Source organism: Rhinolophus hipposideros, assembly GCF_964194185.1.
Source record: "Rhinolophus hipposideros genome assembly, chromosome: 5".
Taxonomy (NCBI): Eukaryota; Metazoa; Chordata; class Mammalia; order Chiroptera; family Rhinolophidae; genus Rhinolophus; species Rhinolophus hipposideros.
The window spans coordinates 39,635,595-39,647,053 of NC_138051.1; the positions used below are offsets into that span (position 1 = coordinate 39,635,595).

The 11,459-nt window shown below is 40.6% G+C and overlaps 1 protein-coding gene and 1 long non-coding RNA gene across 2 annotated transcripts in view; one reads left to right on the plus strand and one right to left on the minus strand.

The window, feature by feature from the left end:
- TTBK2 (tau tubulin kinase 2) overlaps positions 1 to 1,689 on the minus strand; it is a 131,063-nt gene extending 129,374 nt beyond the window's left edge. Inside the window, exon 1 of the mRNA XM_081049240.1 lies at positions 1,288 to 1,689. The gene's annotated coding sequence lies outside the window, so the exon portion shown is untranslated. The remainder of the gene's footprint in view (positions 1 to 1,287) is intronic.
- A 193-nt stretch (positions 1,690 to 1,882) lies between these two features.
- The window catches only part of LOC308498032, a 42,080-nt gene continuing 32,503 nt past the window's right edge, over positions 1,883 to 11,459 (plus strand). Inside the window, exons 1-2 of the long non-coding RNA XR_013993399.1 lie at positions 1,883 to 2,441; positions 10,126 to 10,363. This is a non-coding gene — a long non-coding RNA (uncharacterized lncRNA). The remainder of the gene's footprint in view (positions 2,442 to 10,125; positions 10,364 to 11,459) is intronic.

An 11,459-nucleotide genomic window follows, 5' to 3' on the forward strand; every position in this document is an offset into this window, starting at 1 on the left:
TTTGAATAGATCACAATGTGCCATCCAACTCCACACACTTATTTGAAAAATTTTTTTGGAGTTAAGATGAATTCAAAGCTAGTCATGTTAAGTAATATGTGTCATCATTACTGCTTCTTTATAAAAAGAAATACATCGCATTCAATTCCCTCAGTACTTTAAAATCAATTTCCCATCTCTCCTTCCCTCCAATGAACGTTCCTCTGTTCCATTTACCCTAAAGAAAACAGCAAACACATCTTTGTGGTCTATCCTGGCAAATCAGTGTTTTAGAAACCAAGGGGGCTGTTATTAATGGCTCAGAACCACACACTGTTAACAAAACACACTGAGTGGAATCCCCTGTACGTGCGCGCCTGTGTACACGTGTGCCCGTTCATAACACCGTGATGCATACAAAAACTCAATTTCTATTGAATACTCAAACACCTTTTCCTTAATTCACGGGTTACAATAAAATTGACCTCTTCCATGTTCAAGGGAAGAACAATTTCTGAAGCTAGCGATGAGAAAGAGTTAACAAATACTGGGATTGCTGCCACCTATCAACTTTAATTCAAAGCGAAGTACAACTCAATGTCATTTTTACCTCTAATGCAATCACGACCGAAACAAAATTAACTTCACTGTGGGATAAAGTACCCTGGCATCTCGGTGGATTATTTACTTCTCTCATTTGGCAGCACACAAGTGTGGAGTCTTTTGTCCCTCCCACAGCAACCCAGGGTGTCCACATCATCTTAATCAACGCAAATGACAAGCAGATCCCTCAAGTCACTACGTCGCACCCTAAGTGACAGCAAGTCGTGGCCTTCACTGCTGTTACTACACAGCGACCAGCGTCCACGGTCCCAGGCCCCCTGCTGTCCCCTTCGGGGAGGCGGGGTAGGGCGCAAGGGCTCAGGATAGCCTGAGAAGCCTGTGTGTTCCGTCCTTGGTACCAGAAGCAGCATGAACACAAGTCGTATGTGGGTCACCCACAGAGAGAGAAACAGGACGAAGCTTTGTGACCCCGCAAGTTCAGCGAAGACACCGAAAGCATCTGGGGAAACGGCACACAAGTCGTCGGGGAAACCGGGGAGAGGCAGACCATCTTCGAGGTGGAGTGACGGGGTCTGGCACAAGCCCAGGGCGTGGGCAGCGACCGAGAGTCTCCCGTACCCCGCCCCTCCGCACCAGCTCGGTCACTCGGCCGGGGGCGCGGCCGGAGGAGGGGGTCGGCACCGGGGGCGGGCGCGGCGCCAGGCTCCCCCGCTGCGCCCTCGGGGCTCGGGGGGCGTGTCCTACCTGGGCCGGGCCGGACGCAGGGATTTCGGGCGGAGGGCTCGCGTCCAGCTCAGGGCCGGGACCCGCTAGGGTCAACCCTCAGCAAGCGGGATCGCCGCCGCCTGCCCATCCCCCGCCGCCGAGCGCGGCGGGACCTGAGCGCGGCTTCGAGGGCCGGCTGTCTGGGTAGTCCCCTCGGGTACCGTCCGCGTTTACTGGCGGCGGCGGCGGCGATCGCTGCTGTTACTGCTGCCGCTGGCCGCCCCCAGCCGCTGCTCTCGTGCCAGCCCCTGCTCCTCCTCCTGCCGCCGCCGCCGCCGCCTCGTCCCCACCGCTCCCATCGCCGCTGCGGCGACTACTGCAGCGCGCGCTGACCCGACCCGACGTTATTCTCCCCCTTCGCAACCCGGCACAGCCTAGCCCACCTGCCCTGCCAGTGCGCACGCCCACCCCTCCGCCGCAGGTGCTGATTGGAGAGCGCGTCACGAGCTCGCCACGTCGGTTGGCTGGTCCCATTGTCTATCACCAAGGGGACGGAGAGTCCGGCGAAGAGCGTCTCCGCCCCCCACCGGAGAATTGCCGCTATCTTCAGGTTTGCCTGAGAGGGCGAGTTACCGGGAAAGGAGCGTCACAATGGCAGCGCGCACGCGCGCGGGCATGCTGGGCTTCGTAGTTCCAGCCACCGCCGCAGCTGCCCGCCGGTCCGGAGCCGAGAAGTCGGGTTCCTGAGAGACTACAGGGTGCGCAGTGGTGTCCTGTGACTTGGTTGTAGAAGCGGGGTTGTGACCCCAGGCTGGGGCTCTCCGGAAGAAACTCGGAAATGCTTTGTCACGATACTAGTTTCATACTCGGCGGCAGTTGCGAAAAAGGGCCCCGCATCTTGAGGCCCTGCCACCCCCTCAGAACCAGAGCTGCCAGGATCCGGCAAATTGGCGCTGTCCTCAGAACCGCCCCACGCGGAGCTCATCACCCATGGATACGGGGGGCAAGGCCTAAAGGCGTACGGAGGAAAGGAGACCGAGACTCCGGAAAGAAATGTCAGCCTGGAGCCCGGAGTATCCTTACGGTTTTCACAGCCCACGAAGAACGAGATTTTTTTCCCTTTTTGAAACCACCAGCCAAAGGTTCAGTGAGCAGCCCCCGGAGGACCGGTATGGGATTCCACGCAAGAGAAGGCGAGTGTCCCTCAAGACTTGCAAAGAAAAGGGAGGAGAGCGGAGCGATGAGGCTGAGGGATAAATTTGTATTTGGTGTTGATTGCGTCCAGCTCTTTGGTGAAAGGGAAGCCCTAAGATGAAACCCCTCCTCCGTCCTTACCCACCAACTCACAGAAGAAAAAAGCCCAAAGAGGTTCAACAACTTTCCCAAGGCTAGAAAGCTAATTAGTGGCAGAACCAAGAAATTCCAGTTTCTTAAATCTCCCTGTCCAATGCTCTTTTTTTTTTTTTTTTTTTTTTTTTTAATAATCACAATGAGTCCCAGAAGTCTGTCATGGACTGAAAGGATACAATGAATTATGAGTTTCTTTTTACTTTAAATCTTTTTGCTTGGGGAGGGAGATGAGGGTAAGGGGGATCAAATATATGGTGATGGAAGGAGAACTGACTCTGGGTGGTGAGCACGCAATGGGATTTATAGATGATGTCATACAGAATTGTACACCTGAAATCTATGTAATTTCACTAACAATTGTCACCCCAGTAAATTTTAAAAAAATCTTTTTCTTTGCTAAGCAAAGTAAGTCAGACAGAAGAAGTAGAGAACCATATGATTTCACTGATACATGGTATATAAAATTGGAAACAACAAAACAAGACAAACGAATGAAGGAACAAGAACTCATAGACATAGACAATAGTTGAGGGGTTACCAGAGGGCAAGGGGAGAGAGGTCTCTAGGAGAGGGTAAACAGGTGTCTAATATACAGTAATGGAAAGAGAACTGACCTTGGGTGGTGAACACACAATGTGAGATATAGATAATGTATTACAGAGTTGTACACCTGAAATCTATGTAACTTTACTAACAATTGTCTCCCCAATAAACTTTATTTTTTTTCTTCACTCAAGTGACATGATTAAAGCTGATTAAAAATATACAAGGGTTGGGGGCTGGCCCTGTGGCTCAGGCGGTTAGAGAAATAGGACCGGGTGTACATTAAAGGCAATTGATGATGCACCTCATCTTGTTCTATTCAAACTTAAAGAAGTTGCCAGTTGTTTTCTTTCCACTGATTGAAACCACAAGTTGCTTTTTCCATTACTTTGTCTAACAATATAATTCATTTCAGAGTATTGGCTGGGCAAGTAATTTGAATTGGAAATGATTAGATTTTCTGTAAATACTTTTTCTTAAAAGAAATTTATGGGTGGGGGGGAAGTCCAGATTCAGTGACATTATGCCTAGCAATATTTTAAATAGCTATTCTCTATTTAAAGAGGATATTTTTCACTTAGCAAATACAGTGTGTCCTACCCAGACATAATCATTGCTATCATGAGCAAGGGTTTTAATGAATTTATTCACAGAACTACTATTTTAAATGAGTCAGTAGGTAGAGCTAGATTCTCCAAATGATGGAAAGATTCTTCTGATTGTTATTTTATGACCAATTCTCATGTGAATCCATGAAGGATAAGATAAATATAGAATATGTGAGAAAGCAGTCCAGTAGCTGTATATCAAGAAAGTTAAAGAAAAGTGTGATGCAGAGGGAAGTGTTCTGTGATCAGTATCTTGAGACTAGAGCAACTGTGTATCTCAGGGTAGGGGAAGCATAAGAATGAATATATAGTGAAAGTTATTGCCACAGGAGTAGGAATCCTGAGACATTGGACTGCCCAAGGAAAACAACTTCTCAGGGCTCCTTTTTTCTCTGGCCTTTTCCATTTAAGAATTATTGGTCTATCTCAAGAGATTTTTTTTTTTAGTTAGGATAAATGAAAAGATAATATATTATTCAAGAGCTGGTACCAGAATTCAGGAATACTCTTTGAGCTATATACAGAAGGTGCCAAAAAAAATGTATACACATTTTAAGATAGGAAAAAACTGTACTAAAATTACAGTGATGGTAACCACTTTGAACACATCTTTAATTGCAGAAGTCAAACATGACTTATATTCATCTTTTGTTTTCGGTATATATTATTACAATTTCAATACAGTTTTTTCCTTTCTTAAACTGTGTATAGATTTTTTTTGACACCCTCTGTATATCTCAAATATAATAAAAAATAAATAAATGTGGTAGCCAGCCTCTAAGATGGTCCACAATGATCTCTGTTTCCTGGTATCTTCACAATAGTCCCTCCCATACTGAACTGAGCTGACCTGTAACCAGTACACTTTTTCAAAAATTATGATGTGTAAATTCCAAGGCTAGGTCATCAAAGACATTGCAGCTTCTACTTTATGTTCTCTTGGGTCACTTACTTAGAGAGAAGCCAGTTGCCATAACATGAGGATACTTAAGCAGCCCCTTGGAGTGGGTACCTGGCAAGGAACTGAGGCATTACACCATTTAATTAGCACCTGCTGGCCAGCCATGTTAGTGAGCCATTCTTGGAAGCAGATCCTCCAGCCCCGGCAAGACTTCAGATGACTGAAAGCCCAGCTGGCATCTTGACTGTCATATTATGAGAGATACCCCAAGCCAGAATCACTCAGCTAAGCCACTCCCAAAACCCAGACCTACAGAAACTATGTGATATAATAAATGTTTACTATTGTTTTAAGCATTAAGTTTTGGGGGCAATTTGTCATGCAGCAATTGAAAATACAGTGAGATTTGTGGGGGGAAAAAATGGAGAGAAGAATGATTCAAGTGTAGTAGGGATGTGTGCCTTGGATAACTGCATCTAAAACAATGAGGCTCTGATCCTAGGATCAGTCTTTGAACAAGTTCAAAGATAATGAGCAAAATTCATATTTATATTGAATCCTAACACAGAACATAAATCTCCTTTCAACATAGCTTTTCTCCTAGAATAAAGAAAATACTGGAGAATCCTTTTCTTCTCTCCCTTTTCCTCCATTTGTGGCCTCCTCTAGCCATCTTTAGACATCCAGTGATTAACCACTTTCTAACCTCCCCCTAATCCAAACAGGAAATGATCTAGACGAGTTATTTTCATAATTATCAGAAGGATGACTCCGCCATATTGAACCAGTGTGCAATTCCAGGAAAAAAGACTCTTTCCCTTTTGCTTTCCATCTTCCTCTTTTAAAAGCAAATTTCATGTTGTACACCTGAAACTAATAGGTGTTATATGTCAATTATAGTTAAATAAAAAAAATCTCAGAATTGTACATTTTAAATGGGTGGATTGTATCTCAGTGAAGCTGTTTTTAAAAACTCTACACAGTTCTTTGAAACATGAAACTCACTAATGGACTGGTTCTCGAGTGCTTCCACAAACCAGCAAACAACTCTTTTTTAATTTTTCATCAATCTAACCAGTTTCTGTTTGAATATTAATCTACTAAACAAAAAAGTTTAGAGCCTATTAATGCCAACTGCTCTGCTAGGCACTGGGAAAACAAGTAAGAAAAAAGCCAGTCCCTGTCCTTAAGGGTTTCACGATGGATTAACAAACGTGCAAATCCTATTACAAGGCATTGCAATAACTGCTATTCTAGAGGCATATTATGTAGCATATACAGAAGCTCTAGAACAAAGGTCAGTAAACTATGGCTTGCAGGCCAAATTCTTGGGGTCCTTTGAGAGCCTGACTTCTTTTAACAGAAATGCATTCATACCAAATATATTAACTACCTCAAGTGTTTATGTTTTTTTAAAAACTGCATCCTTTATTTTTAATTAAAGAAATTTCTAACAAAAGAAATAAGAGAAACCAGGGTGAGGGGCCAAGGTAATCTCAATTTGGGGTATGTGACTCTATTGTCCTTTAACCTATTGATTACTTTGTGTTTGATGATTACTAAAAATGGACCATAAGATGAGGGAAGATGGAAACTGATTTGAACTTGTAAAGTTAGAAAATAAACTAAAAGTTAGTTTGCGGTTACAAAAGTCATTCTAATTATAGTTACTTCTTAATCTACTTCCTGTTTGTGCCTAATTTTTATGAAATACAGAACAACTCTGCCATTAAATATTAACTTTTTGCAAATTTTATTCTATTAGAACAGTGAATTCTACACATATTTGTTCAGTCCTTTAAGTTTTGTCTTTGTTGCAAGGTCATCCATATAGCATCGTCGTATACTCACAATTTTCAAATGAGAAACTGGTGAGGTGATGTTGTGATTTCTGATGTGTGCTGTTACAGCCTGGAAAAAGTTCCTTGACTTTCAGCCTGGTTCGGCCATTAGCTCTCCAAACACTGGACAGCTTTTCTGTGCTTTCAGGCTCTGCTGCCAGGAAGACGAAATGGCTGGCAAAGTAATAGCGCACCCTAGTGGTCATAGTATTCCACTGCCAGCTGATTGAAATTAGAATGGTCTCTTCTATTTTGTCTTAATCAAAGCCAACTATCCAGTGACTAGAGGTTTTCATAATTTTTAGAGACCTGATGATGAAGACAAAAATGATCTTAAAAACATTTTTCTGGTGGTGTTATTTGGGCATTGCATGTTCTATTAATACAATCTATATTTGCAGGTGGCAAATAAAATTTCCAGAAATTTATTAGATATCACATAAAGGTACTGTACGATATCCTATGGAGGATTAAAGAAATATAAGATATGGTTCCTATGTAGACTACGTTGAATTTATCCTTTTATATCCTGTAGTTTTGCTTAATGGAAGTTGCTTCTCTATACAAGACATCCTCAACACGGTTCCTAAATGTAAGATTTTCAGTTTACCATGTTTTAATTAAATTAACACTAGTCCCTTAACAACATGGTTCAAATTTCACTTACAATTGTATATTAACTGTGAGTAATTGCACAAAGTACAAACTTTGCAACTCTTCAGTCCACAAATAACTAAGTAACAGATGCGTGTCATGATCAGTGACCAACTATGTCCGTTTTTTCAAACTCTGTTGGTGATTGAACATTGCACATCTGTTATTCAGTTCAGGGACAGAGAGCAAAGTGTGTCATTGCGGTGTCTCTGTCTCACAGTGATTAACCCATGTGACATTTTACAAAAATGGATAATCGGTAGAGCAATAAAGATAAAAGTGCAGCAAAGAAACTAAGGTGATAATGCTGGAAATGAAATTCAGATCAAATATAAATGTTACAGAAGTATTAGAAGACATAGTTAACTGTGGAACAGTTGACGCAGTTACTGTTTGAGAGACTCTAGAGACGCAGTCAGAGGAATTTAGAGAAGGCAAACTTACCGAAATAATTAAGTGGTTATGACGAATGTCCCAGAAGAAATGACACTGGCAAACAACTTCACTCTAAAGGAACTCTTGGAAGCATTTCACAACATTGAAAACCCAAAGGGTACAAAGTTGAAAGTTGATCCAAACTTAGAAGTATGACAATTTGCCAAGGCATCGAAAAGATGCTTGCTGTGTATTTTAAGTTATAAAAAGAGAAGAAGGAAAGTGCTCTTGGCATTTTTTCTTGATAAGTTAAAAAAAGAGAAATAAAACACTTTAACTTTTTTTCTTAGATTTTTTTTCAATTTATTTATTGGGGTGACAATTGTTAATGAAATTACATAATTTCAGGTGTACAATTCTGTATTACATCATCTATAAATCCAAACACTTTAACTTTTAATGTTTCTTTTTTTTTACTTTTAATGCTTCTTAATGTTATAAATTACATTGTACTAAATAAATATTAATGTTACTATTTTTGTTTCCCTACATATTTATAATCGACAGTAACTTTTCCACCAAAAATTTTAAAGGCCATGGAACAATAGTAATTTTTCCCATTGATTATTAAGATTGCTTTGTATGGTTTCAGCTTGCATGGCCCCATCTGCCGTAATCTACTACTGTACTGAGGACTGTATGTGTTTGATTTCAGTTTTCCACATCCTTGCCAACACATTATTGTCTGTTTTTTTGATAATAGCCATCCTAGGGGGTGTGAAGTGGTATTTCATTGTGGTTTTAATTTGCATTTCCCTAATGACTAATGATATTGAGCATCTTCTCATGTACTTATTAGCAATTTGTATATCTTCTTTGGAGCAATATCTATTCAAATCTTTTGCCCATTTTAAAATTGGTTTTATCTCTTTTTCACCTCAATCTATTTGTTATCTCGTCTGATATTGTTTTCTAAAAAAGTGAGTTAAGCCCATTTACATTTATCATTTGGTCTGAATTTTGTTATATTGTTGCACTATGTAGTCTATTTTCTTTGCCTCCCCCACTCCTCTTTTGGTATTGTATTATAGTTCTAGTTGTAATCTTTATTCCGGTATCTTTCTGTAATACTTTTAGTACTCTCTTTACTGTCTGTTGTTTTCCTAATATATGAGCAATTTTGAAACTGCTTTTTACCTGGCCCCTTCTTTCTCATTATCTACCCATTAGTTTTATCTTAGTGTCAGTTTGCATACTTAAGTTTTTATTTCTTGTCAGCTCAAGTGTTATCTTTTTACTTGTCACTAATATTACTGATTCAATCAGTGAGCTTATTTAACTTTCTACTTACTCATCTCTTTTCTCCCATTTTTTTGTTAGCTACATCCATTTTATATCTGACACATAGTCAGAGCATCTGATTTTGTCTCCCTTATGCAACACTCGACTCCCAGAGTATAAGCCAAAGTTACCATAACCATTTTATGATTTCTGCAAATTGTTCTCTGGCAAATTCCTCACTCAAGGTTCATGGGAAAAAATATTTCCTGAGCATTAACATATTTTTAACTCTCTGTGTGGACTTTATATTTGGACGGTTTGACTAGATATAAAAATCCTCGAAAATCCTTTTATTATCTTTAAAAATGTTGCTCTCAAGAAGTCTAATACCAGTCTGAATTTCTTTATCTTATAAGTGACTTGGACTTTTTGCCTGGATGTCCAAGAGTTTGTCACTCTTGTTTTTAAGGTCCAATAGCTTTACTACTAGGAAATGCCTTGGTGTTGCCTCTTCTGGGTTGAATTTTACGGTGTTACCTTTCAATGTGCACATTCAAGTTTCTTTTCAGGAAAGTTTTATCAAATTGTGTTCTGTTCCATTGATTTGGTTTTCTTCAGGGATTACAGTTAATATATATCAAATCTTCTTTGCCTATATTCTATATCTATTGCTTTATTTCAAAGCCTTTTTATCTTTCATGTTCCTCCTCTCCATTTTTCTTTCTTTACTGCGCTTTCCATAGTTGATTTTTCAACTCTCGTATTCCTGTTGTCATTTCTAAAAATGTTCCCTAATTTCACCTTTCATTTTTTTTAGAGTATTAATTATGTTTTATTATTTTGTAATATCTTCGTGAAAGCTACAAGCAAAATCACTTGAGTTTTATATTCTTCTGTTCTCTTGCCATATCATTTTTGAGATCTTCCATTACATTTCTGAGTTGTTCTTTTGGCAAAGTTTCGATCTTTTCAATTTCTTATAACTCATTTTTAATATTCGGTTACAGTTTCCGCCAGCTTTGGCGAAATTTTCTACAGCCACAATTTTCTACTGTTTTCTCATCAGTAGTTGCAACTTTACTCAGTTCATTTTCACTTTTCTTTTTCTTGTAATGATTGGTTTGGGGCTAGGTTATTGTATTAGTTCTCTAGAGAAACAGAATCAAAAGGAAAAATATTTGTCTATATATATGTATATATATATATATATACATACACACAAACATACACTTCTATTGCACAAGTCCTGTTTAAATAAATAAATAAATAGTTTATTAATATAGCCAATTCTTATGATGTTTGTTTGTTTGTTTATTTATTCTAGGAATTGGCTTATGCAGTTATGGAGGCTGAAAAGTCCCACAATCTGCAGCCTGCAAGCTGAGAACCAGGAAAGTCAGTGGTATAATTCAGTCTGAGTCCAAAGGACTGAGAACCAGGAACTCTGCAGTCTGAAAGCAGAAGATGGACATCCTAGCTCAAGAAGAGAGGAGGAAGTCATCCTTCCTTGACATACTTGTTCCACTTGGCCTCAATGGATTGGATGATGCCCACCCACATTGGTGAGGACGGATCTCTTTGCTTAGTCTACTGAAATCTAATCTCTTCTAGAAACACTCACAGATACATCCAGAAATTCCATTTTACCACCTATCTGGTCATCCCTTAGGCCAGTAAAGTTAATTATCACAATTATACTTCTTTTTTAAATGAGATGGTATTCTGGACCATTAGAAGGAGGTGCTTGTCAAATGGGCAGGGATGAGCCAAGAAAATTTTTAGTTTCAAGGCTCCATGGTTCCCTCTTCTATTAATGCCAAATACACAAATAGTGCTTTTTCGCCACACAGCAGCCTAACCGTTTCTTTGTACTTGTCCCCAAAGAAAGGAGAGTCTGTAAGACGTGTCCTTTCAGGCACTTGGTTAAACCTTTGTGTTTGCAGCTCATGTCTCCCTGTTTGGTCCCAGAAAGATGACTCATTAGCCAATGACGAGTAAGATTCCCCACGTGGGGGACAACTCAAGCCAGGCCCAGTCAAGTGGGAACCAACAGGAGGACCCACGGGGTTCATAGAGGTGGGCACAGCCCCCCACCTTCCTCAGGCTAAGAAAAGCCTCAGCCTCTGTCTGCATTCCTTCCCAAAACCTGCAGGGGAAGAGATTAATAATGTGCTCTCTATCTATTCATATACATATAGGTTTTGTTCTTTGGGGAAGTAAAAACATCCTGAGACTTACAGTGCAGCTGCCTGCAGGCAAGGGTGATTGGCTTGAATCAGTTTCCTATTACAGTGTATGGAATTCACAGATCTTGAGATTGACAAGCTTTATATCCTTTACTTCCTCACCTGACTAATAAAAGCTAATGCGCAGGCCCGATTAGGTGCCCCAGCCCAGACCTTGAGGCTGTGGGTCCCTGGGTCTTCACACTTAAACTGTATTCATGGCTACTGTCTTTTCTTAATCCTGTGCCGCCCTCCTCACTCCCCACAACCCTCATCGTGCTGGACGCGACAGTGCTTGCTTTTTTTTTTTTTTTAAGAGTGAAAAAGCAGTTTATTAGAAGAAAAAGTACACTTTAAAAGTGTGCCCAAGTAGAAAGCAGTGGTTCAAAGCCATTATTAGAAGAGAAAGTACACTCCAAAGGGATTGGAGCGG